This window comes from Scyliorhinus torazame, chromosome 8, assembly GCF_047496885.1.
Source record: "Scyliorhinus torazame isolate Kashiwa2021f chromosome 8, sScyTor2.1, whole genome shotgun sequence".
Classification (NCBI taxonomy): domain Eukaryota; kingdom Metazoa; phylum Chordata; class Chondrichthyes; order Carcharhiniformes; family Scyliorhinidae; genus Scyliorhinus; species Scyliorhinus torazame.
Window position 1 is genome coordinate 200,374,387 of NC_092714.1, and position 24,703 is coordinate 200,399,089.

Below are 24,703 nucleotides of genomic sequence, written 5' to 3' on the forward strand. Positions count from 1 at the left end.
AATGAAGTCTACACTCTATTACTTTCCTGTTGATTATTAATGTAACCCCTCACATTTATTCATGGATGATGACTGTTCTGTTATGGATAGTGCAACCTTGCTCCCAATAACTAACGTATTCCACACTGCACACAAACAAACTAAAAACAACTTGCAAATTGGCAGAACACCCAGCACAACCACAAACAGGACATGGTCTATGCGCTGTAGTAAATTCTTCAGTTTGGGAACATCAGTGTGTAACTTTCAATCAGTTAAACCCTATCGCCAGTACGACCTGTTAATTACATTACTTAAGGGAAAGGATGGACAAGTGGAGGACATTCATTACTTGAGCATTTATAAAGAGACATTTATTGGCACTGAGATGGTGAGTAAGGTTCTGAGTTATACACTTGTAATGTTTCATTTTGTGTACAAATTTTAAAATGACTGTGAAAGGATCAACACAACACATTCCTTATTTTATTTCCCAAACCGAGCAATTCCACAAGTACAGTGACAGAAATGCTGTAATAAAATAAATCTAAGTATTCTCAACAGAGAATTGCATCGTGGGTCCACAAACAGTGCTGTTCCTGAAGATATATTTGCCTTGCATCAACTGTTACATTTCTCGAGGTCTGGGGAACAGGAACAGCCCACCAACAGGAATACCGGCAAGGTAGGTTAGATCAGAGACCGCCAACCTCATAGCATATTAAAAACACAAAAACTGCTCCTGGAATTGGTTTAGTTGTCTCTCATTGGCCCACTATTAAAGCTGACAGTCACTGGGTTGGAGCTGCCTTCTGATGCACTCGGCACTTTTCCTGATGCTGCACCCATTGCCACATGCTCAGCCAAACCGTCAGCTCATCTTAAATTCCTCAATACACCCGTGTGTTCAACTAGTGAGGATGTAACGTTGGATTCATTGGGCACAATCTTCTGGCCATGCTGCGCCAGAAAAGCATCTCGCTGTGGCGCAATGTGGCAGGTGAAAGCCAGGAGGCCCCGCTCTGCGGGGCCCACCCGGCATGCAATGCCCCGTGAGATTATTTGCAATCTCGTGAGATGTTGCAAGGAGAATCCGGCCCCCAATGGGCAGGATCATGTTTTGGCAGTAAGCCTTGCTTTGATGTGCAGTTTTCCAAGTAACCTGAAGATTTGGGATTCAATCTTTTTGCCTCAGGAACCTTGTGTGAGCGTTGTTCATTACTGGTCCCCAAGGGGATTGGAGGCCTCCAGCTGCATGACTTTTGAGCAGGGTGGTACCCTGGCACTGCTGGTGCCACCTGGGTACCCTGGTAGTACCAGTTTGGCACTTTGAAAATGCCAGACAGGCACCCTGGCAGTGCCACCTGGGTGACACCCTGGCATTTCCAAGGTACCCAGGTGACACTTACAGCTATAAGGGGCAGTGCCAAGGTGCCAAGCTGGCATTTTTTGCTGCGCACAACTGGGCTGGGATTGCCCACCCAAGGTGTTAGGGCGGGGGTCAGGGATTTTATTTGTGGGCCTCAGAGATCGGGACACCAGTTAAAAATGGTGTCCCAATCTCTCGGTACAATGGACAGTTCCGATAGGCAGAGCTCTCCATTGTAAAAAACGGGGCGATGTGCGGCCTTGGCAAAATTATGCACAATGTCGCAAAGATAAATGGTAGTCCAGATGATTGGGAAAATGTTCCAAGAAAATGTGACAAGAAAAGAGGGGAACAATTTGCAGTATTCGAGAAAACTTGTAAGAAATACAAAGAGGGTGAAAGTTTCTACAAGTATATAAGAAGAAAAGAGTAGCTGCGGGAGCGAAAAGGGAGAAAGACTAGGGGAGTCGATATTGCGAAACAAGGAATTGATAGAGACTTTGAACAAGTATTTTGTATGGACACAATACAATATTTTGTATGGACACAATCCGAGAATAGTAGAAAATCAAGGGGCAAAAGGGAGCAGGATTGCGGGGAGGGTGAGGAGCAGCAAGTTAAAATAATCACAATCACTGGAGAAAAGGTACTCGGAAAATTAATAGGACTAAAGGCTGGCAAGTCCCCTGGACCTGATGGCCAGCATCCTTAAAAGATGTGACTGCAGAGATGGTGGATGTATTGGTTGTATTGTTTCAAAATTTCTTACTTTCTGGAAAGGTCCCAGCAGGTTGGAAAACTTTGATTGAAGGACAGAGACAAAAAAAGCTATAAGCCTAAATAACATCTGACGTTGGGAAAATGCGAGAATCCAACATTTTTCCTGTAAGATAAATCATGTGACCAATTTATTAGAGTTCTTTGAAGATATAACACAAGAATTAGAAGCGGGAGTAAGCCACCAGGCCCTTCAAGCCTGCCCCACCATTCAATACGATCATTGCTGATTAAGATCAAGTGTAGCGTTTCTTGGCCTTTTGGCTAAGATGAGCGTGAGGTCAGGTGTAATGCCTGGAGCTGGTATGTCTCTCTTGTGAAGACTATGAATTGGATTCAATTTGAATTAGTTTATTGAGCAGGCAAGGAGCTGGATTAGGGGTTCACCCCTGTCCACACTCTGAGCTCTGGCTTTGTAACTCTGATAAAGTAATGGATAAAAAAAACTTATTTTTTGTGCCATTTCCCCATAGCCCTCTATTCCTCAATCTAGTAAATATTTATCCACCTCCTCTTTAAATGATCCAGCCTCCACCACCCTCCGGGGCAGATAATTCCAGAGATTCACCACCCTCTGCAAGAAGAAATTTCCATGCACCTCAGTTTTAAATGACTGGCCCTTGTCTTGTAGCTTTGTCCTCTTGTTCAAGAGTCTCCCACTAGTGAAAACATTTCATCATCTACCATGTCAGGCCCCCTCAAGATCTTATGTGTCTGAATAAGGTCACCCTTCACTGTTCTACACCCCAAGGAATACAGACACAGACTATTTAGTCTCTCTTGATAGTACAACCCTCTCATCGCAGGAATTATCCTGGTGAATCTCCTTTGGGCTGCCTCCAGTGTTACTATAACCATTTTTAGGTAAGGGGACCAAAAGTGTATGCAGTATTCCAGGTGAGGTCTCATCAACACCCTGTACAATTACAACAAAACTTCTCTATTTTTAAACTCCAACCCCTTTGCAACAAAGACCAAAATGTCATTTGCTTTCTTAACTCATTGTTGCACCTAACTGGTAGCTTTTTGTGATTCATGCACGAGAACACCTAGATCTCTCTGTACTTCCGTTACATGCAGGCTCTCTCTCTCTCCATTTAGATAATAATCTGCATTTTGATTCCTCCTACCGAAGTGCATAACCTCACACTTCCCTACATTAAATTCCATTTACCAGCTTTTTGCCTAATCAGCCAATCTATCCATATCCCGTTGCAGAATCAGAATATCCTCATGATAACATACTCTTCCACCTACTTTCTTATCATCGGAACATTTGGAAACCTTACATTCTGTTCCTTCCTCCAGGTCATTAATGTAGATAGTGAACAATTGTGGGCCAAGAACCAATCCCTGCGGTACTCCACTCGTTACATCTTTCCACTCTGAAAAGAACCCATCTATTCCAACTCTATATGACAGCCAGTTTTCAATCAATGCTAACACACGTCCCCCAATTCCATGGGCTTTTACTTTATGCACCAGCGTCTTATGCAGCATTCAGTCAAATGCCTTTTGGAAATCTAAATACACTACGGGTGCAATTTGTTGGCCATGCCCCTCCGAAATGAAGACAGGACGTGGCCTGAAGATCTCATGAGAGGCCTCTTCCAGGATTCCCAATGGTCGTAGTGCCTTGCAAGATCGAACAAGACCTTGTGAGACATTGTGATCTGGATCCCGTCCACAATGGGCAGAACCAAGACTATCTTAAAAGCTCACTTTACTCTGCCAACATCAGATCTAACTGGTCCCCGGTGTTATGGGTCAAGGTTTAGAGAACCCCAAAGTGTATCATGGTGTTCACCTGAACAAAACATTTAATCGATTGTAGTTATGGAGAGCGCATGGGCCCACTTTACAGGTGTAATGCAACTGAGAACTAAAAGTATGTTTAAACAAAAACAATGTTTATTCTGTGAATCCCATTCCATTAACATTGTTAAACACACACAGTAAACATCTCAGCAACCATCAACTAAAATACATCCCCCAAAGAATACAGTACTCTATAAGACAAAAACCCTTTTTACAGAAGGACAGCAGGTTTAAATACTCTACTGAGAGCAGTTACCACTTTGAAATCACCAAATGAACATTCTTTAGCTTGCAGAGATTCATACTTATCTTGCTGTGACTCAGTGTGCTAAACCAGCCCCTTAAAAATGAAACGAAAATCGCTTATTGTCACAAGTAGGCTTTAAATGAAGTTACTGTGAAAAGCCCCTAGTCGCCACATTCCGGCACCTATTCGGGGAGGCTGGTACTGGAATTGAACCGTGCTGCTGGCCTGCCTTGGGCTGCTTTCAAAGCCAGCTCTTCAGTCCTGTGCTAAAACAGACCCACCAAATGTTCATTTGGTGATTTCAAAGTGGTAACTGCTCTCAGTAGAGAATTTAAACCTGCTGTCCTTCTGTAAAAAGGGTTTTTGTCTTATAGATGTCTTATAGAGTACTGTATTCTTTGGGGGGTGTATTTTAGTTGATGGTTGCTGAGATGTTTACTCTGATATCACTGTTGCCATTTGAGAAACACACATTTCTTAAAGGGACAAAAAAAAACACCAGGATCTACCAGCCTCGCTGAGGAGCCCCCAGCAGGCGTCGTTTATCAGTGGTTCCCACAAACGGGGACCAGGTGGAACGTCACTTGGGGTGGTCTCCCAGGCAATCGGAGGCCCCTGGATGGTTGATATCTGGACAGAGTGGAACCCTGGCAATGCTAATGCACATGGGAACCTTGGCTCTGCCAGCATGGTACATTGGCAGTGACACCAGTGTGCCAGCCTGGCATTGCCAATGTGCCCAAGTGGCACAATCAAGCTGGCTAGGGCACTGCCTGTGCCAGGCTGGCAATGCCAAGATGCTCAGGTAGCATTTTGCCCATGCTGTGGATCTGGTCCCGGGTGCTCTGCCCATATGAGTTAGGGTGCCAGGGACTTGGAACCCCCATACTGGTGAGTTGGGGCTTTGGGAGGGATCTGGGGCCGCATCGGGGATCGAGAGAGATCAGGGAGCCATTTAAAAATGGTGCTCCGATTTTTTTCCTGCACTGAAAGGTGGAGTTCCTCAGTGCAGAAAATGTGGTCCAATAAAAAACAGAGTGCCGCTGGATAGCAGGGTCGTTCCCGGAACTACAAGTGTCAGGAACGACCCCACTAATCCCGCCCAGAACGTCCTCTTTGTTTTTGGTTATACCATGCCCTGCATCTACAGGTTCCCCTCTATCTACTCTCCCTTTTACATCCTCAAGCAGGGTGGATAAAGAGCAGCCAGTAGGTGTAGTGTATTTGGATTTCCAAAAGACACTCGGTAAGGTGCATCAAAAAAGGTTAATGCACGAGATGAAAACTCATAGTGTTAGGGTGATATATTAGCATGGATAGAAGATTGACAAGCTAACAAGAAATAGAGGGGAAGATTTGCCAGGTATCGCCTGCTGTGTCAATCATGGTTGGCGGAACAGAAAATTCAGTGGACCATTCAATGGTCCGTTGACCTCGGACGGGAATTTCCGGTCTCGTGAACTGCGCGACGGGAAAATCCTACCCAGAGAATCGGGATATATGAGGGGCTTTCAGGTAAGTAGTGAAATGCTACATGGATCAGTGCTGGGAAAAGAATTGGCAGTTGGAATATAATGCAGCGAGCATTTGTCCAACCTGTCCACATTTATCTTCAAGCATCAGCCAAAGTTGGTGCAGAAATACTTGTACCATCAGCGAGTGTTCAGCCTGGCACCCCTCCAAGAATTAACTTTCGAAAATGATTGTAGTAAAAAAGCTCAGACTACCGCTAAAAGTCAAACCCAGGGCGGACTGTTAACCACAACCTGCCCTTGCTCCAGTCTCAGCCTCCCACTGTTTTGCTGCAGCCCCATGTTCCCCTGGCACCGCTCACTAGATTCGCATGCCCTATTACCATACCTCTTCCGAGGCCTGAACACCTGCATCACCAGTAGAATAGCCTTCTCAGCACACTGATGTAACCAGAATTTGTGATTAACCAGGAGCACCACCCATTCCCCGCGCATTCAAAAATAACAGAAATTAACTGCATTGTGGATATGAGGAAAGAAATCCGCATACCCATCATTCCCACTTTCGCAGAACTGCTTCCCAATTTGGTCTGACTAGAGGAAGCTTACGTTACACTTTCATCAGCATTTCTTATCCCAGTCTCTCAGGAAATCACCTGCTTCTGATTTTTAATTTCCCTGATTCATCTTTTATTGATGCTGAGATCTCCATTTCACAAGGCTGTAACCTGACTTAGAGCTGCAGAGCAGAAGAGTGCGAGGTCCTCCCACTGCAGGTCACTGAGTGAAAGCAGTTGGTTGGGCTGTAAGGAACACACAGCTAAAACTGACTCACTGATCATAGAATCATAGAATCCCTACAGTGCAGAAGGAGGCCATTCGGCCCATCAAATCTGCACTAACCCTTGAAAAGAGCACCCTATCTAGACCCACGCCACCCCTCCCCCCATCCCCGCAACTCAGTAACCCTGCCCAACCTTTTGGACACGAGGGGGCAATTTAGCATGGCCAATCCACCTAACCTGTACATTTTTGGACTGTGGGCGGAAACTGCAGCACCTGGAGGAAACCTACGCAGACACGGGGAGAATGTGCAAACTCCACCCAGACAATCACCCAAGGTCAGAATTGAACCTGGATCGCTGCTGCTGTGAGGCAACAGTACTAACCACTGTGCCACCATGCCGCCCATCTAATGAAGCCAACAATACAACGGAGAAAGGTACAAGCGAACAGAAAATGGATCATGGGATTTTCGAGAAAAGGGAGAATGCTGAAGATGATCACAATGAAGGTGGCGACAGAAAACGAGCTGCAAGACAGCCATGATCAATTGAGCATCAAAACTGGCACAGGATTGATGTAAAAAGAGAACAGTCAAGAGATTGGAGAATCAGCGAGCACTTGCTGGAGGGCTGAAGGAATGGGAAAGCAATTGGATGGTCAGCAGACACATGCGGTCAGTCATTAACTGTCATTAATGTGCATATGTGATGGGATAGGCGGGGCAAGAAATAGTGGCTGCCTACTTCAGAACATCTCAGAGGGACTGAACTGAAATTACATCGAGGTAACGACAGGAGCACCCTTCCATGAGTGTCCTTGTTTCAGTTCAGTTTTTCCCTCCACAATGCCAGTGTGCCACCCCCTACATAATCCTGCCACCCTTGGTGACCATTAACTTGACCTACTTTTTGCCCCAGCCCTGCCAACATCAGTAAACCAGATTATCTGGTCACCATCACATTACTGTTTGTGGGAACTTGCTGTGTGCAAATTGGCTGCCGCATTTCTTACATCACAACAGTTACTGCACATCAGAAGTACCTCATTGACTATGAAACACTTCGAGACATCCTGAGGCTGTGAAAGGCACTATATAAATGCTTGTCCTTCTCTTCAGTTCCTAGTCATGCTATGAATGTTCCACAGATAGGGAATGTCAGTGTGGACAGAACAATGTCATATATACTCGTCGTTTTTGGTTGGCTCTTGCGATTAAAGTTCACTCTCATGATTTTCTTGGGCTTTTTCTTCCTCTACTGGACTGTATAACTAGGGCATCATCTTAGCTGAAGCCACTAAAGTGTCATTAGCATGGAGAGTATAAGCAACAACAGTGCTAATTAAAGGTGGTAATAGAATGCTTCAGTTGAATGCTTTGATTAGACTGCTCTGCTGCTAATTAGAAACACACTTTTGCAACATTGGAAAAGAAGCCAATCTGTCCTCCAGAATAGGTTATTGTAAATGTCTACGTCTTTTTTTTGCCTGAACAGATGGGGGGTTAAATGGTGCTATGCAATATTAATGTCACAGTGTTCACATTAAATTTTCCTTGCTGCTTATTTAATGAAGGTATTAACTCATTTATTTTCAGCTTGTTAAAACCTTTGTTGAACTAATGGCTTCGTGTGGATAGATTGATGCATTCGAATGCTAAAACCGCATCATGCAATTTGACCCAGCAGTAGTCTTGTAACCTTTATTACCATTCCCAATGGAAAGTGATGAGTGAGGAGATGTCAATGCTCAATTCAAAAACATTTGTGATGCTGCCTGAAAGAGTTAGACAAGCAAAAAAAAAAAGAAAATACAAGGAAATAATGTTGTCAATCAAGTCTGAACAGAAGCAAATTTGCAACCTTAATAATGAAAGAAAAATGGGCTACTCCGTTCAGGTGAGTGATAATTTTAATTGAATGGCACAGCAGATCTAACTCGATTCTACTTCTAATGGTCTGTTCTGTCACAGTAATTACCCTTTTAACATGCTGAGCGTGATTGTTCCGTCTAGCTACGGCAGAATTGCGAACCGCAGTTCGGTGGAGAATACGGCGTCAGCCGAAAATCGAGGTTGGCGCCTGCACCCAGTGGAACGGCATGCTCTGGCACCCCGATAGAGGCATGGGCGGTCCATGTCACGCACCGGTGTGGGCATGCAACATGTACAGGCGCATGCATTAACATCTCATTAGCAGGCAGACCCGGTAGTCTCCGGCCTTGCGCGATACTCCACCTCTGCCAGGTGAAGTGATGATGGCGCGGTTCACTTGTGTATTTAAAAATTGGGAACCAGGCGCTGTGGCAGCTGAGAGTGAGGAGGTAAGACAGATTTCAAAAGGTGCATCCGTGGCCTGCCAGTTGTGCCGCTGGTTGGGGGGCATCTGCCAGGGACGGGAGGAGTAACGGGGGTGGGGAGTTGGATCGGGGTGTCCCCCTGGGACCGGTGTGTCCAGGAACGGATCACCATAGTCGCAGCCTGCAAGGCTGCCATCTGGCTCCAATTCAGGGGCAGCAGGGGAGCTGTGGAGCACACCTTGAACAGTGAACACATGCATCGTGGCCATCGGCACCCTCCCTGGCACATTACCCCTCGCAGGGCATACATCCCGCCAGTGACACCATCAGCCAGCCCACCCTGCAGGACCATCAGCTGTCACCAAATTCTCCGTGACCCGTCCCCCATCCATCCTGTCCCCAGACAAGTAGGTATAATTGGTATGCCACACAAAGGACACATAGCACACCACAGCTACAGTCCCAACAAGTGCCCCCCACCCGAGCCCTACCATGGGCCCTGCATCTGCACTGTATCGGAGGCCCTGTATGCTTGGGTGACGCAATACGTCCACGCGAATATAGACCCAGCCCACCTGGTTCCCGGGCAGTGGAATTCACGCCAGCGCTGGGATGCCCCAGGTCCAGGGGGTGGTTGACAGGGTGCATGTCCCCCTATGAGCAGCGACCCATGAGAGGGTGCTCTTCACAAACTAGAAGGGATTCCACTCTCTCAATGTGCAGTTGGTGTATGACCATCAGCCACACACCATGCACATTTGTGCCCGATACCCAGGCAGTGTGCACAATGCCTTCATCCTGGCACACTCAAATGGTGCCTGACACTTTCAAGATATTGCCCCGGGTGAGGGGCTTACTTTTGGGCATCAACGGATATCCACTGCTGTCACAGCTGATGATGCCTATCCGGAAGCCTCAGACTGATGCGGAGAACCGCTCCAACGATGTCCATGCAACAACCAGGAGTGTGATCAGGTGATGCATTGGAGTCCTGACGATGCGGTTCAGGTGCCTGGACCACTCTGTAGGGGCCCTCCATAAAAGCCCTACGAGGATCTCTAAATCATGATGACCTGCTGCATCCTTCACAATACAGCGAAGCACAGGGACGACTGGTGGGATTCTCCACCACACTAGCATCAGTTCAGCCTGGAGGGGGGAGCATCTCAAAGGCCCGGACATTACTGGGTCATACTTGGGCGGCATGGTAGCACAGTGGTTATCACTGTTGCTTCACAGCTCCAAGGTTCAATTCCCGGCTTGGGTCACTGTCTGTGCGGAGTCTGCATGATCTCCCCGTGTCTGCGTGGATTTCCTCCGGGTGCTCCGGTTTCCTCCCACAGTCCAAAGATGTGCAGGTTAGGTGGATTGGCCGTGCTAAATTGTCCTTAGTGTCTAGCAAGGTTAGGTGGGGTTACTGGGTTATGGGGATAGGGTGGAGGTGTGGGCTTAATGGGGTGTCTTTCCAAGGGCCGGTGCAGACTTGATCGCCAAATGGCCGTCTTCTGTAAATTCTATGAAACCCGGTAATAATATGTTAACACCCACAAATGCAGTTTCTGCATAACGACGCTGGTGCAGGGGGTGGAGCACGTTAATGCTGCCGGTGAGCCACCGCAGAATGGCGGTCGGATCAGCACCCGCCGCCAATCTCAATTTTTGGCTGACCCCCGATTTTCCTCCCGATCGCGATTCACAATTTCGGCATTGCAAAGTGGAGAATCCAGCCCTGGGTCGTATCTAATTGAATAGTGGGTCAGGCTTGCGGGTCTGATGATACATTTAGTTTCCTATATTCCTCTGTGTACCCAATGCTGGGAGGGTGTTGGGCTGTGTGCTGTTCTAATTAACTTGACACTTTTATCACTAAGAAGCAATCAGCAGCAAGTGCAAATGTCTTCAGGCAAAAAAAGGAAAGCAAAAAGCCAATTTCAGAAGAATTAGTTCCTACCTTCAGAAATCTTTGCTTACAGTTCTGCAATATCTCCCACTGCAGGAAGAATTCACTTCCATTTTCGTAACCAATACCATCAGTTGCTGTTTTTCATCTGAACAGCAGTAAGCTATCCCTGGTGCACTAATATACTAAGTACAGGAACCTTCCATGCACAGCTATCAGACAACTGCATGTAAATGAAGCCAGGAATGACTAACAGAGGAATCATAGAACGGCTCCAAAATCATAACAAAACTCTTAAAGTTGTAAAAACAAATATGTTTTCTTGCAAATTTCCTCACGGGAGAAATTTCTAATTCTGTTCCCGAATCCTGGAGGAACTTGGAATGACCAGGAAGTTCAGGGTGCTACATTTACTAATAAAAATAGCTGCATTTAGCAGAAGGTCAAAAACTGTATGACAATCATGCCTGCATTTGACGAGAGTATTTATAATAGCTTAATTATTGTTACGAACACCAAGGAGATCCATAAAACAACCAAATTTACTAAATGATCCCCAAATTAAGAAATTACCAACAAGTATTCACTTTTTGTAACTATTACTTTAAAATGGATCAGAATCAAAGTAATTAAACATAAATTAACAGGCAAATCACAGTTGGCACAAATTATAAATAACACATGGAATAGCGATTACCACAAAGACTATCTCACAAATCGTAAAGGCAATCGGAATGTCTATCCAGGCCCAGTTTCAGCTGGACAGCTCTTCCTTTCCTTCAGGATCTAGCCCGTTTTCTACAGGCAACAGCTTTCATGTAAACGGCCCATTCAATCTTCCCCATGCAGCGCACTTCTTTCCAGGACATTCTCAATTCTCCTGCTTCGCTTTCCATTTGAGCGCTCCATGGCCTCCAGATTTTTTTTTTTAAATTTAGAATACCCAATTAATTTTTTCCAATCAAGGGGCAATTTAGCGTGGCCAATCCACCTAGCTTGCACATTTTTGGGTTGTGGGGGCGAAACCCACGCAAACACGGTGAGAATGTGCAAACTCCACACGGACAGTGACCCAGAGCCGGGATTGAACCTGGGACCTCGGCGCGTGAGGCCGCAGTGCTAACCCACTGCGCCACCGTGCTGCCTTGGCCTCCATATATTAACTTCCTGCCTGTTGGTACTGCTTCCAGGTCAAGGGATGACCAGGATTTCCTGTTATTCCAAAATGACAACTGGGGCGTCATTCTCCGACCCCCCAGCGGGTCGGAGAATGGCCGTTTGCCGCCGTGAATCCCGCCCCCGCCGGTTGCCGAAGTCTCCGGTACCGGATATTCGGCGGGGGCGGGAATCGGGCTGCGCCGGTTGGCGGCCCCCCCGCGCTCGATTCTCCGGCCTGGATGGGCCGAAGTCCCGCCGAGAAATTGCCTGTCCCGCCGGCGTAAATTAAAGTACCTATTTACCGGCGGGACAAGGCGGCGTGGGCGGGCTCCGGGGTCCTGGGGGGGGGCGCGGGTTGATCTGACCCCGGGGGGTGCCCCCACGGTGGCCTGGCCCGCGACCGGGGCCCACCGATCCGCGGGCGGGCCTGTGCCGTGGGGGCACTCTTTCCCTTCCGCCTCCGCAACGGTCTCCACCATGGCGGAGGCGGAAGAGACTCCCTCCACTGCACATGCGCGGGAAACTGTCAGCGGCCGCTGATGCTCCCGCGCATGCGCCGCCCCGAATGTCATTTCCGCGCCAGCTGGCGGGGCAAACAATGCCGTTTCCGCCAGCTGGCGGGGCGGAAATCCCTCCGGTGCCGGCCTCGCCCCTCAATGTTGGGGCTCGGCCCCCAAAGATGCGGAGCATTCCGCACCTTTGGGGCGGCGCGATGCCCGTCTGATTGGCGCCATTTTGGGCGCCAATCGGCAGACATCGCGCCGTTTGGGGAGAATTTCGCCCCTAATCTTTTTACAAGTGATACACGCTCTTAAAGTCCTTCTCAAGAACTTTTGAAAATAATCACAATTTCTCCAAAAATTTAAATTAAATTACAATTTTTCTTTACTACTTCCAGGTCATATCTTATCACAGTTTTCACCACTGAACCTAGTCAATGTTATAGTGTGATGCTTCATCAACAAAAGAGTATAGAATTGATTTCCCCTCTAAATTTTCTTTGCACTCTGCAGGCTACAAGATTCTCTGTGTGGTGTTCTCTGCTTTGCTTTACCTGGATGACTTGGATGCGTAGTGTTGAACAAAGAACAATAAGCTTTGTTACCGAACAAAACTAATTTATTAACACTACTAAATAAGATTAATACGTATTCCTAAAGTTCAAGGTTACTAAATTAAACTATGCTCTCTCTAACTTCAGAACTCTCAAATCCTCAACTGGGGCGGGTGCTCCGTCCCGTCACGCCACATTTCTACCTCACCACGCCAGCGGGACACTCCGTTACGCCGGCCGGTCAATGCGGTTTCCCATTGTTGGGCAGTTCCATGCCGTCGGGAAACCCCCGGGCACCGGCAAAATGGAGCATCCCGCCGGCAGAGAATCCCGCCCATGATCTTTCTCATGCCTAACCATCTTCTACCCAGAATCCCAGAAGTCACATGACACAAAAATGACTGTTCTGTGGTTCCCTCTAGTGGTAAGAAGCATTATAATTAACTTGTTAACTCTTTACTTCCCAGTCACTATACATACCATGACACTCTGAACTTGTGTCCATGGGACAAAATCATTGAACTTTCACAAAGTTGTGAAAGGCATGGTAATTTCAATGTGCAGAACATTTTAGATTGCTGCTCAGTTGCACATGTTAAAGAATAAGATTGATCTCCTTCCACTGGTCCCATTCTCCCTCTCCTCGATGATCCCCATCCAATTTCAGCTCCCACAGGTCCCAATCCATTTCTCCATAAGATCACATTATAGTTCTATTCCCACACATCCCAATCTAAATCTATTCTCACTCTCTCACTCCACACATCCCATTCTCTCCTCACGCTTCCCAGTGCATCTTTCTGCTAATTGATCATGTTATATTTTGTTGCCCGTTTCGATCCCAACAGCGTCGCCAATACTGTTGCTAATATTAATGATGTTGGTGAACCACACGCCTTGCCTTATATCGATCAAATGACCACACAACCAGTTAGTTAGCTCAAAAGATGGTTTATTTACATACACAAGAGTTACCTCGACATGCAAACACAATATCTACTATGAGTTAAACTACACCTATCAGCTACAATAACCTATACTTAACTTCAGGGTGACCGGCACTGTGCAAATGGATAAGGCCTTTATCTGGATTTCACTTGGCTGGTTTGAACAAAGTGGCTCTGTCTCTGCTGGGCTCATCCGTCAGGTAGCGATCGTTGGTCTTGAGCTTGGCTGGTTGTTCCTGCTGCAATTGGTTTGGCACAGGCCGGATCCAAAAGAGACAGAACACATGGCTGTGCTCTCTTTTATCCCTCTGGGATTTCGCACTCTTTGGGGCGGTCCTTAACCTTGGACCCAATAGTTCGACAGGGCTCTGATCACTGTCTTCGATTTTGGCCAATAAAGGGGCGGGTGCCTTGGTAGCTGGGCGGGTCCTTAGCGGTCATTGACCTTGGCAGTTGGGCTCTCTGAGTAAAGGGAGTGGCGCCGATCAGTCTGTGGCTGTATCGGTTGCTTGATTGGAGTTCAATTGTCCTGGGAAAATGGGCCAGTAAAATGCAAACGAGCGGGGGGTTTCGATCAGGTCTGGTTACCTGTGTTTCAAATACACATAGGCTCTGTATCTGTTTGAGTCCTGGGTTGGTCATAATTCCCATGGTCCTTTGCGGATGGCCATCTTAGATGGCTACAATTTCTCTTCTTACAAATCACATCCTCCTTTCACATGTATAACTCCACTTCTCCTCACACAACCCATTGTACCTTGACTCTCACCTGTCCCATTGCAACTCTCCACTGACTGGCATCATTTTCCCTCTCGTCACCCTCTATTCTACCCTTCTTATATCTGCCCCATTATATCTCTCCTCACAGATCCCCACTTGGATGGCTCTAATTCCTGACAGAAGAGCTCACAGTTTTAAGAATGTAGATGAAATGCAAAGAGATCAGGGAGGACGTGTACAGCTTGAACGGCTGAGCTGAGACCATAAACAATCTTAAAATCCATTCACTGTGCCAAACAGTGAAATGAAACTCACATAATCGGATCTCTCATCCATTATTTATTAACCTAGGCCTCTTCAAATAACTTACGATTTCCAGGTTGGTAAAAATGGTTCAGTTAATGATAAAGGGAGATGTTAATTGGCTATGCTTCAAATATATATGATCAATAATACAATCTGCATCATAAGCCAAACAGTCAGAAAGCAGTAGGTATTCATGGAGACTAAATTCATTGGACAACTTCACTTCAAGCAGCATGTGTTTATCTAGCCATGATAAGTCATGTCCACTGGTTTGTGGACATTAGTTGCTGTGGGCGTTTTAGGTCATTGGGTTCCAAGTTGACTTTTGCACGATTGACTTCTGAATGGGGAGAAATCCCAAAACTCACTCTAAAAGAAATGCTCCACTGGCCCCATCACATTTTTCTGGCTCAGTCTCACCTTCCCTTGCTAAGGCAGAGAAATGGCTAACATTGTGCCATGTTGCATGATGGTAAAAGAGGCCAACAGACACGTGTGTGAATAACTCCAGCTCAGCTAAATGGGTTTCGTTGGAAAAGGTAGAACAAATAACTTTTAAATCTGGACTCTTCATTTTGTGTTGAAATAGTGAAAACAAAACCGTCCACGGACTACTCAAAAGTAAATTCGGCATTGTCCCAGGTGACCATAGGTTGCTTTCCCTTTTGAAGGGAGAGTTAACTGGTGGTGGTTTAACCTGAGGATCACCACACCTCAGGTGAGGGGCAAGGCTGAGAAGGCGGACCTCAGCTAGAGGTAACCTTCAAGGACAACTAATGCTGACATGATAAAGGATTGTTCATGAGAAATAACGAAAAACTTTATAAAAAGAAGAAGCTTCCGAGATTTCAGCAGTGATAACCCTGGGATCAACATTCCCAGGAAGATAACCAGAGTTTGGAAACTCAGAGAAGAACACACCCTCCAGAGTGGGATTGGCCAGTTTTCTCTATCGGGTAGCATGTTGAGTTCAATTTGTGAGTCTTAAAACTTACATAACTGTTCAAATAAGTACATAATTAAAGTCTTAGGCAGTTAAATAAAGTTGTATTAAATAAAGTTTGTATTGAGTATAATCCACATCATGACTGTTTTATCAGATGAAGCCAGTAGAGAGTGACAACTGTTTGGCACCCCAGATGGGACACCTCTAAATTCAGAGCGACCAGTCCAGTGGGGAGTTCACATCTTAGTCACCCAGCCTGAACCTGAATTAAGAGGGCAGCGAGCCCCATGTGATGGTCAGGATCAAATGGGTGAAGGGAGCATAAAACAAAGGACTGGGTAACCAATGGGTTCTGAGGGCATGCTCAAACCCATGGGTGGGGGGCCCTTCAGGGGGGTCGGGCTTTGTCGGGGGGGGGGGTGTTTGAAGCATTCCAGGTCGGGCCACCCCTGGGCCGGAGTTGGTGAGGGGCTTTGCATCAATGAGACATTCAAGCCATCTTTACACATTGTGGAGACCCATAACAGAAGCAAGCTGAAGCCTGGCTGTGTGCCTTCAATGCTGAAATCAAACTGTGACCAGCCTCTAGTTGCATGTTGAGGGCTTTTGCAAATGAGGAATTGGCCTTGTTAGTTGTGAGAGTACTTCACAGCTGCAGGTTATGTTTGCTGCTTGCTTCTGCTGGTGGCTGTTGATGCCTGGAGGTTGCTGCTGCTGTTTCCTTCCTTTTCTGTAGCCAAAAAGGAGAACGGGACCTGGCACACTGGGCTGAGGGGAACATATGAGAACATAAGGCAACCTGATTTGAAGCAAGAAAACACTGCAGGGCCTGGTGCACGACATTGATCCAAATGGGCCACCTGATAACGCAGTTGAAGAAATACGTTTGCAGATTGCTGATGCTTTTGTTGCTGGTGCGGTGAGTGCTGCATGTAATTGGGACGTCACCACGGGTTAAACACACTGGAAGACAAGGATTTTCAACTGCACCTTGAGCACCAGTGGAATGCCAGGATTTGATTCTCCTGAAATTGGGCCATGTGAAAGGGTCTGCGCAGCTGCGGCTCCTGGATGGAGTATGGCATTGATATGTGGAACAAGTAATGCATTGATGGGCAGATAATTTCTACAACAAAGTTCTGGAAATGATAAAACATTCTCAGGTTTAACCTCCGTTTCTGTTGAGGAACATGCGAGGGGCGATCCGTGTGTTTTATTTTGTGAAAATGAGCTGATGTAGCTTTGTATTGGTATGAATATGGAAAGGTGATGGTACCTTGTTGTTTAATGGTGAACGTGATATGTGGAATGTTGAGTAATTGACTTTAAAATCTTTGTTACTGTTAACTGTTTGATAAACAAAGTATTCTCAACTCTCAAGTACCTCCTCCTGATTACATGTGCCATGCTCAAAGAATGATTAGTGCATAGCATTTCAAGGAGAGTTTGAAGCCTGAACAATATGCATGAACTTGTAGCGCACAATGACTTACACAAGACGAGAAGCGATGAAGTCTATCGAGGCTTTATTAAGCGAGATTTGTTCCCCAGCAGCTCAGTTACAGAATGAGGCTGCGGGGAGAACTCGAGCTCTTATACTCTGCCTTCAGGGCGGAGCCAGAAGTCGGCAGATCCAACCAGGACCCGGGACCTGTCAGCCAATAGCCTCTCCGCTTCACAGACACCATATTACCCCTAATACATACCACCACATTCACCCCTTGTTAAAAAGGAACCCGGCGGGGTGGTGGTTCGCATGGTGGTAGGGGTTTACAAGGCTGGCCCTGGAACAAATTTTGAACTGTGGCTATACATATTTAGCCCAACATTTAGCTATGTACAAGTTTGTCAGAACTATTTACAATAAGGAAAGACATTTTCTTTTTCTTTTACAACAAAATTCTTGCTTTCTCGGTGTCACGCGGATTCCACGAGTCGAGCGGGCGGTCTGGTCTTCCTCGTCGATCGCCTCAGCCCCGGTGGTGGTGCAGGTGCTGGCTCGGGCGCTGTCGTCTCCGGGAGCGTTGCGCTGTTTGTTCCTGTTTTACTCCTGGGCGAGCACGGGAGGAGGACCGATCCCCCCGGGAAGGGGGCGGTCGTGGGGTGCGCCAGTGGCAGGGAGGGGGTGATCGGTGTTGGGGGTGCGTGCGTGTTGCCGGCGGGAGCCAGGTCCCGCAGGGAGACCGTGTCCTGTCGGCCGTCGGAGTACGCCACATAGGCGTACTGCGGGTTCGCGTGGAGAAGGTGAACCCTCTCGACCAACAGGTCCGATTTGTGCGCCCGCACATGTTTCCGGAGCAGGATGGGTCCTGGGGCTGCCAGCCAGGTCGGCAGCGACGTTCCGGAGGAGGACTTCCGAGGGAAGACAATGAGGCTCTCGTGGGACGTTTGGTTAGTGGTGGTACACAGCAGCGACCGGATGGAGTGGAGAGCATCTGGGAGCACTTCCTGCCACCGGGAAACTGGGAGATCTCTGGACCGTAGGGCCAGTAGGACGGTCTTCCAGACCGTGCCATTCTCCCTCTCTACCTGCCCGTTCCCCCGGGGGTTGTAGCTGGTCGTCCTGCTCGAGGCAATGCCTTTGCTGAGCAGGAACTGACGCAGCTCGTCACTCATGAAGGAGGACCCCCCTGTCGCTATGGATGTATGCGGGGAAGCCGAACAGTGTAAATATGGTGCCAAGGGCTTTAATGACCATGGCCGCTGTCATGTCGGGGCAGGGAATGGCGAAGGGGAAACGGGAGTACTCGTCCACCACGTTCAGGAAGTATGCGTTGCGGTCGGTGGGGGGGAGGGGCCCTTTGAAATCCAAACTGAGGCGTTCAAAGGGGCAGGAAGCCTTGATCAGGTGCGCTCTATCCGGCCTGAAAAAGTGCGGTTTGCACTCTGCGCAGATGTGGCAGTTCCTGGTGACTGTACGGACCTCCTCCATAGAGTAGGGAAGGTTGCGGGACTTTACGAAATAGTAGAATCGAGTGACCCCCGGGTGGCAGAGGTCCTCGTGGAGGGCTTAGAGGCGGTCTATTTGTGCGTTGGCACATGTGCCGCGGGATAGGGCATCGGACGGCTCGTTCAGCTTTCCGGGATGATACAAGATCTCATAGTTATAGGTGGAGAGCTCGATCCTCCACCTTAAGATCTTGTCATTCTTAATTTTGCCCCACTGTGCATTATCGAACATAAAGGCGACCGACCGTTGGTCGGTGAGGAGAGTGAATCTCCTGCCGGCCAGGTAATGCCCCCAATGTTACACAGCTTCCACTATGGCTTGGGCTTCCTTTTCCACTGAGGAGTGGTGGATTTCTGAGGCATGGAGGGTCCGGGAGAAAAAACGGGTTGCCCGCTTGGTTAAGGGTGGCCGCCAGAGCTACATCGGATGCGTCGCTCTCGACCTGGAAGGGGAGGGACTCGTCGATGGCGCGCATCGTAGCCTTTGCGATATCCGCTTTGATGCGGCTGAAGGCCTGGCGGGCCTCTGTCGACAGGGGGAAGGTAGTGGACTGTATTAATGGGCGGGCCTTGTCTGCGTACTGGGGGACCCACTGGGCGTAAAATGAAAAGAAGCCCAGGCAACGTTTCAGGGCTTTGGAGCAGTGGGGGAGGGGAAATTCCATAAGCATGCGTTCGGGGTCGGGGCCTATCACTCCATTGCGCACTACGTATCCCAGGATGGCCAAACGGTCTGTGCTAAAAACGCATTTTTCCTCGTTATATGTGAGATTCAGGGCATTAGCGGTCTGCAGGAACTTTTGGAGGTTGGCGTCGTGGTCCTGCTGATCGTGGCCGCAGATGGTTACGTTGTCGAGATACGGGAACGTGGCCTGCAACCCGTGCTGGTCAACCATTTGGTCCATCTCCCATTGGAAGACCGAGACCCCGTTCGTGACGCCAAATGGGACCCTTAGGAAATGGTATAACCGTCCGTCTGCCTCGAAGGCGGTGTACTTGCGGTCACCTGAGCGGATGGGGAGCTGGTGGTATGCGGACTTGAGGTCCACGGTGAAAAAGACCTTGTACTGGGCAATTCGATTGACCACGTCGGATATGCGGGGGAGAGGGTACGCATCTAGCTGCGTGTACCTGTTGATGGTCTGACTATAGTCTACAACCATCCTTTGCTTCTCCCCGGTCTTCACGACTACCACCTGGGCTCTCCAGGGACTATTGCTGGCCTGGATTATGCCTTCCTTCAGCAACCGCTGGACTTCAGACCGGATAAACGTCCGGTCCTGGGCGTCTGCTCCTAGTGGCGACGGGTTTGCAATCCGGGGTGAGGTTTGCAAACAAGGACGACGGTTGCGAGGCCGCAGATAGTGAGTGGGGGTATTGGGCCGCCAAATTGGAATGTTAGGCTCTGGAGGTTACACTGGAAGTCTAATCCCAGTAATGTGTGCGCGCAGAGTTGGGGAAGGACGTAGAGCCTGTAGTTCTTAAACTCCCTCCCTTGCACCGTTAGGTTCGCGATGCAGAACCCTTTGATCTCTACTGAGTGGGATCCTGCAGCTCGGGAAATCTTTTGCGTGCTTGGATGGATGGACAGAAAACAGCGTCTTACCGTATCTGGGTGAATAAAACTTTCCGTGCTCCAAGAGTCGAGCAAGCATGGCGTCGCGTATCCATTGACCAGCACCGTTGTTTTCATCGTTTGGAGCATCCGGGGCCGCGATTGATCCAGCGTCACCGAAGCCAGTCGTGGCAGTAGTGTCGCGGTGTTTTCTTCGCACCCCGTGGAGCCGTCTATGATGGGGTCCTTTGTTGTCAACCAAGATGGCGGCATCCATGAATCGCACGCGGTCAGGGTGGACAAAATGGTCACCCCCATGAATCACACGCGGTCGGGAGTGGACAAAATGGCCACCCCCATGAATCGCACGTGGCTGGGGGGTCACAAGATGGCGGCGCCCATCCTCCCCTCGTGGTGTCCGGGACCCAAAATGGCGGCGCCCGGGGGTTGCACATGGAACGCTGGGGGGGGGGGGGGGTGTTGGGGGGAGGGGGGGTTTGGGATCTGTTGTCCTCGTTCTTCTCTGGGAATTGTGGCGACCCCCCGGGACCGGGAATGGCCCTTTTTGCCGCAGCTTTTACAAGTGGCTGCGCGGGCCGGGCAGCGCTGCTGGGGGTGTTTCGCCTGCCCGCAAAAGTAGCAGCGGGCCTCCCCGGGATGGTCTGGCGCTCTAACCGCGCAAGCTTGCGGGGGGGGGGGTGGGGGGTGCCGGGGAGTCGGTCGCGACGGGGGTCCACGCAGCCCAAGGGACTGCCGCGCGGCCGGGGCCGTAGACGCGGGCGTTTTGGGAGGCCACATCAAGGGAGGCCGCAAGGGCCCGTGCCTCTGAGAGTCCGAGCGACACTCTTTCTAAAAGTCTTTGAAGAATTTGGGGAGAGTTCATACCTGCCACGAATGCATCTCGAACTAGCAGGTCTGTGTGCTCGATCGCGTTCACCAGCGGGCAGTTGCAGTTTCGTCCCAAAATCAGCAGCGCGCCGTAGAATTCGTCGAGAGATTCTCCGGGAATTTGCCATCTCGTCGCAAGATGGTGGCGTGCGTAGACCTGGTTTACGGGCCGAATGTAGATGCCCTTCAGCAACGCGAGCGCCGTCGGGAAATCCTCCGCGTCTTGTATAAGCGAGTAAATCTCCGGGCTTACCCTCGAATGCAGGACCTGCATTTTCTGCTCTTCCGTGATCCGGCCGGGGGCCATTCGAAGGTAGCCTTCGAAGCATGCTAGCCAGTGTTTGAACACGGCCGCTGAGTTTGCTGCATGGGGGCTGATCCGCAGGCACTCCGGGGCGATCCGGAGCTCCATAGTCTTTTAAGCTCGCTTAATAAATTGTAGCGCACAATGACTTACACAAGACGAGAAGCTATGAAGTCTATCAAGGCTTTATTAAGCGAGACTTGTTCCCCAGCAGCTCAGTTCCAGAATGAGGCTGCGGGGAGAACTCGAGCTCGCGGACCCAAAAGTCGGCAGATCCAACCAGGACCCGGGACCTGTCAGCCAATAGCCTCTCGGCTTCACAATACCATATTACCCCTAATACATACCACCACAGAACTCGAGGAGGGTCAGCCCCATAGAGGCAGCTACCAACAATCAAACACTAAAGAGCAGGCCTTCAGCACTGAGGATCCTCTCGTACCAAACGGTAAGGGCGCGGATCAGGAAGTTGACCAGAGCATGGCTTCCCTAATGTTCCCGACATTGGTCTGGGGTATGGAGCCAAGGGGATCCTGATATGGCTAGGGGTGAGTGTGTAAAGCAACGTTTGCCAGTACAACTGGCTCACTGGATGGTCCTCTGAGAGAAAGCGTGACAGTCATGGTAAGGTGGGTGGGAGGGGTGCGAGGGCTTGTGGGATTTGAGGGCCCTGGGATGGTAGTGGCAAGACTCTGAGGCACAAGTCAGGTGAATCAGATGGCGAGGCAGCCAGAAATAGTGTGATTCACGTGGGACTCATATTTGACACTAAATGCCCTTGAATACGGGCTGCGATCTCGCCAACGTGGCCCTCAAGAAACATCCTGTCAAATGCACCCAAAATGACACTTAGAAATGGAAGGCGAGGTAGAATGGAGTAGTTGGACCAAGCCATGCAAAATACAGTGACCGGGAGAAAGTTGAGAGACCTGATCCTCCTCCTCTTTTGTTTGAATTTCCAAGGCCCATTCTCTCCACTTGGCAGTCGACAACCAATCCCCATGAACCTCATCACAACAACATGGACCGGGGCATAGAGTATGACAAGCCACAGTTATGAGAAATAGCAAAATAATCCCAATATCTGAACCATCTGCAGATCCTCACCAGTTCTTTAATTACGCCCATCAATAGGGATTCTTCATGGTTTGGATGCGGATGAGGAAAAGAAACACTTGTTGATGCGTTTAGGAACGACTGTTCACTCAGCCTTACCGGACCCTCAAAATGTAGGAGGGGGAACACTCGAGCAAATGCAAACGGACATACTAAAGGCTGCGAGATACAATAGAGGGGGCCCTTAAGAAGGTCTGAATAAGTACAAGCAAAGTAAAGGGGAACATCCTTTGCTGACTGCCTGTGGGCACTAAGGGGAACAGCAGGGATGTCAGCGAATGATCCCAAGGGACCAAAACAAACAGGATGGAAACCCGGAGCAACAAGGCCCGGGCCGCCGCCCCCAACTTTAAAAAGTTTTGCCGAGACACAGAAGGCAGATGAGGATTTGAAACAAATCAGAGATGGACTGTTTCTAGCATCTTAGAACAAATGAAAAACTAACATAGAGATAAAGGACCGTCTCGTCCTTCAGAATGGAAGATATATGGTGTTGACCCATGATCGGAAACAGGTAATCTATCGAGGTCAAAATGTCCAGGGACCCCAAGGTGTAAATACTAGTAAGAAATAAAAAATAAATAAATAATCTTTATTGTCACAAGTAGGCTTACATTGACACTGCAATGAAGTTACTGTGAAAAGCCCCTAGTCGCCACACTCTGGCACCTCTTTGGGTACACAGAGGGAGAATTCAGTACGGAAAGAATTAAAAGTTTATGTTGGTGGGCTAAAGTAGACAAACGCATAAAGCATTTTGTTGAGAATTGTCTTGTTTGTGCCCAGAATAATCCAGACCATTCTGCTGAGAAACAAGAGTTTAGACATACCAGGCTGGTAAATTGGCCAGGGTAAAATTTATAAATAGACCATGTAGGCCCCTGTCCATCATGTAAGGGGGTTGCAAATACATTTTGGTCATCATTGATACCTCTACAAAATGGATTGAAGCATTCCCTACCAGGGCGAACAGGGCAAAGGTAACAGCCACTGTGCTGGTACAGCCGATGTTCACTTAATGAGGACTTTCCCTTGGCATTGAATCAGTTCAAGGAACTAATTTCACCGCTCAGGTGATCCAGAATGTAAAGACCTTGGGCGTGATTCTCTGGTATCCGGCGGACAAGGCCGTACCGGCGCCAAAGAGTGGCATGAAGGAGCTTTACAGTGGCCGGCACGGAGGGAAAGAGTGCCCCCACGGCACAGGCTTGCCTGCAGATCGGTGGGCCCCAATCGCGGGCCAGGCCCCTTGGGGGCTCCACCCCAGGGTCAGATCCCTCTGCGCCCCCCCACAAGGACTCCGCAGGCCGCCGGCAGAGCCAGGTCCCACCGGTACAAACCTTGTGTAATTTACGCCGACGGGACAGCCCAAGGGGCGGGATTCTCCAATCCCCCACTGGGCCGGAGAATCGCCAGGGGCGTGAATCCCGCCCCGACGCCTGCTGCCGAATTCTCCGGCACTGATTTTTGGATGGGGGCGGGAATCGCATTGCGCCGGTCAGGGGTCATTGGCAGGGACCCCCCCCCCCCCCCCCCCGTCCGCTGATTCTCCGCTCCGCGATGGGCCGAGCAGCCACCCGTTTTTGGCCTGTCCCGCTGGCGTAAATTACATAAGGTTTGTAACCTGCCTCTGCGGGCGGCCTGCAGAGTCCTCGGAGGGGCACGGGGGGATCTGGCCCCGGGAGGGCCCCCACAGTGGCCTGGCACGCGATCAGGGCCCTCCGATCTGCGGGCGGGCCGAGGCCTTGGGTACACTCTTTCCCTCCGCGCCGGCCACTGTAATGGTCTGCCATGGCCGGCATGGAGAAGAAAGCCACTCGCATGTGCAGGAATCACGGCAACGGTTCTGGGAACATGCTGGCCCTCCTGCACATGCGCTAACTCGCACCGGCCAGCGGATGCCCTTCGCCGCCAGTTGGCGCGCCGTCAATCACTCCAGCGCCGGTCTAGCCCCCGAAGGTGTGGAGGATTGGTTCACGCCACTCTTTGGCGCCGGTACGACCCGCCCGCCGGATACCAGAGAATCTGGTCCCTTATTAGGAATAAAACAGATATTCCACATAGCCTATCATCTACAGTCTAGCGATATAGTGGAAGCAATGAACAGAACCTTGAAA

At 49.2% G+C, this 24,703-nt stretch overlaps 1 long non-coding RNA gene across 2 annotated transcripts in view; it reads left to right on the top strand.

Moving 5' to 3' along the window:
* The first annotated feature begins 235 nt into the window (after positions 1-235).
* LOC140428814 (uncharacterized) overlaps positions 236-24,703 on the top strand; it is a 101,948-nt gene continuing 77,480 nt past the window's right edge. The window contains exons 1-2 of one of the 2 annotated variants that reach the window (XR_011948898.1): positions 236-370; positions 8,043-8,343. This is a non-coding gene — a long non-coding RNA (uncharacterized lncRNA). The remainder of the gene's footprint in view (positions 371-8,042; positions 8,344-24,703) is intronic. The other variant, XR_011948897.1, reaches the window with a different exon arrangement.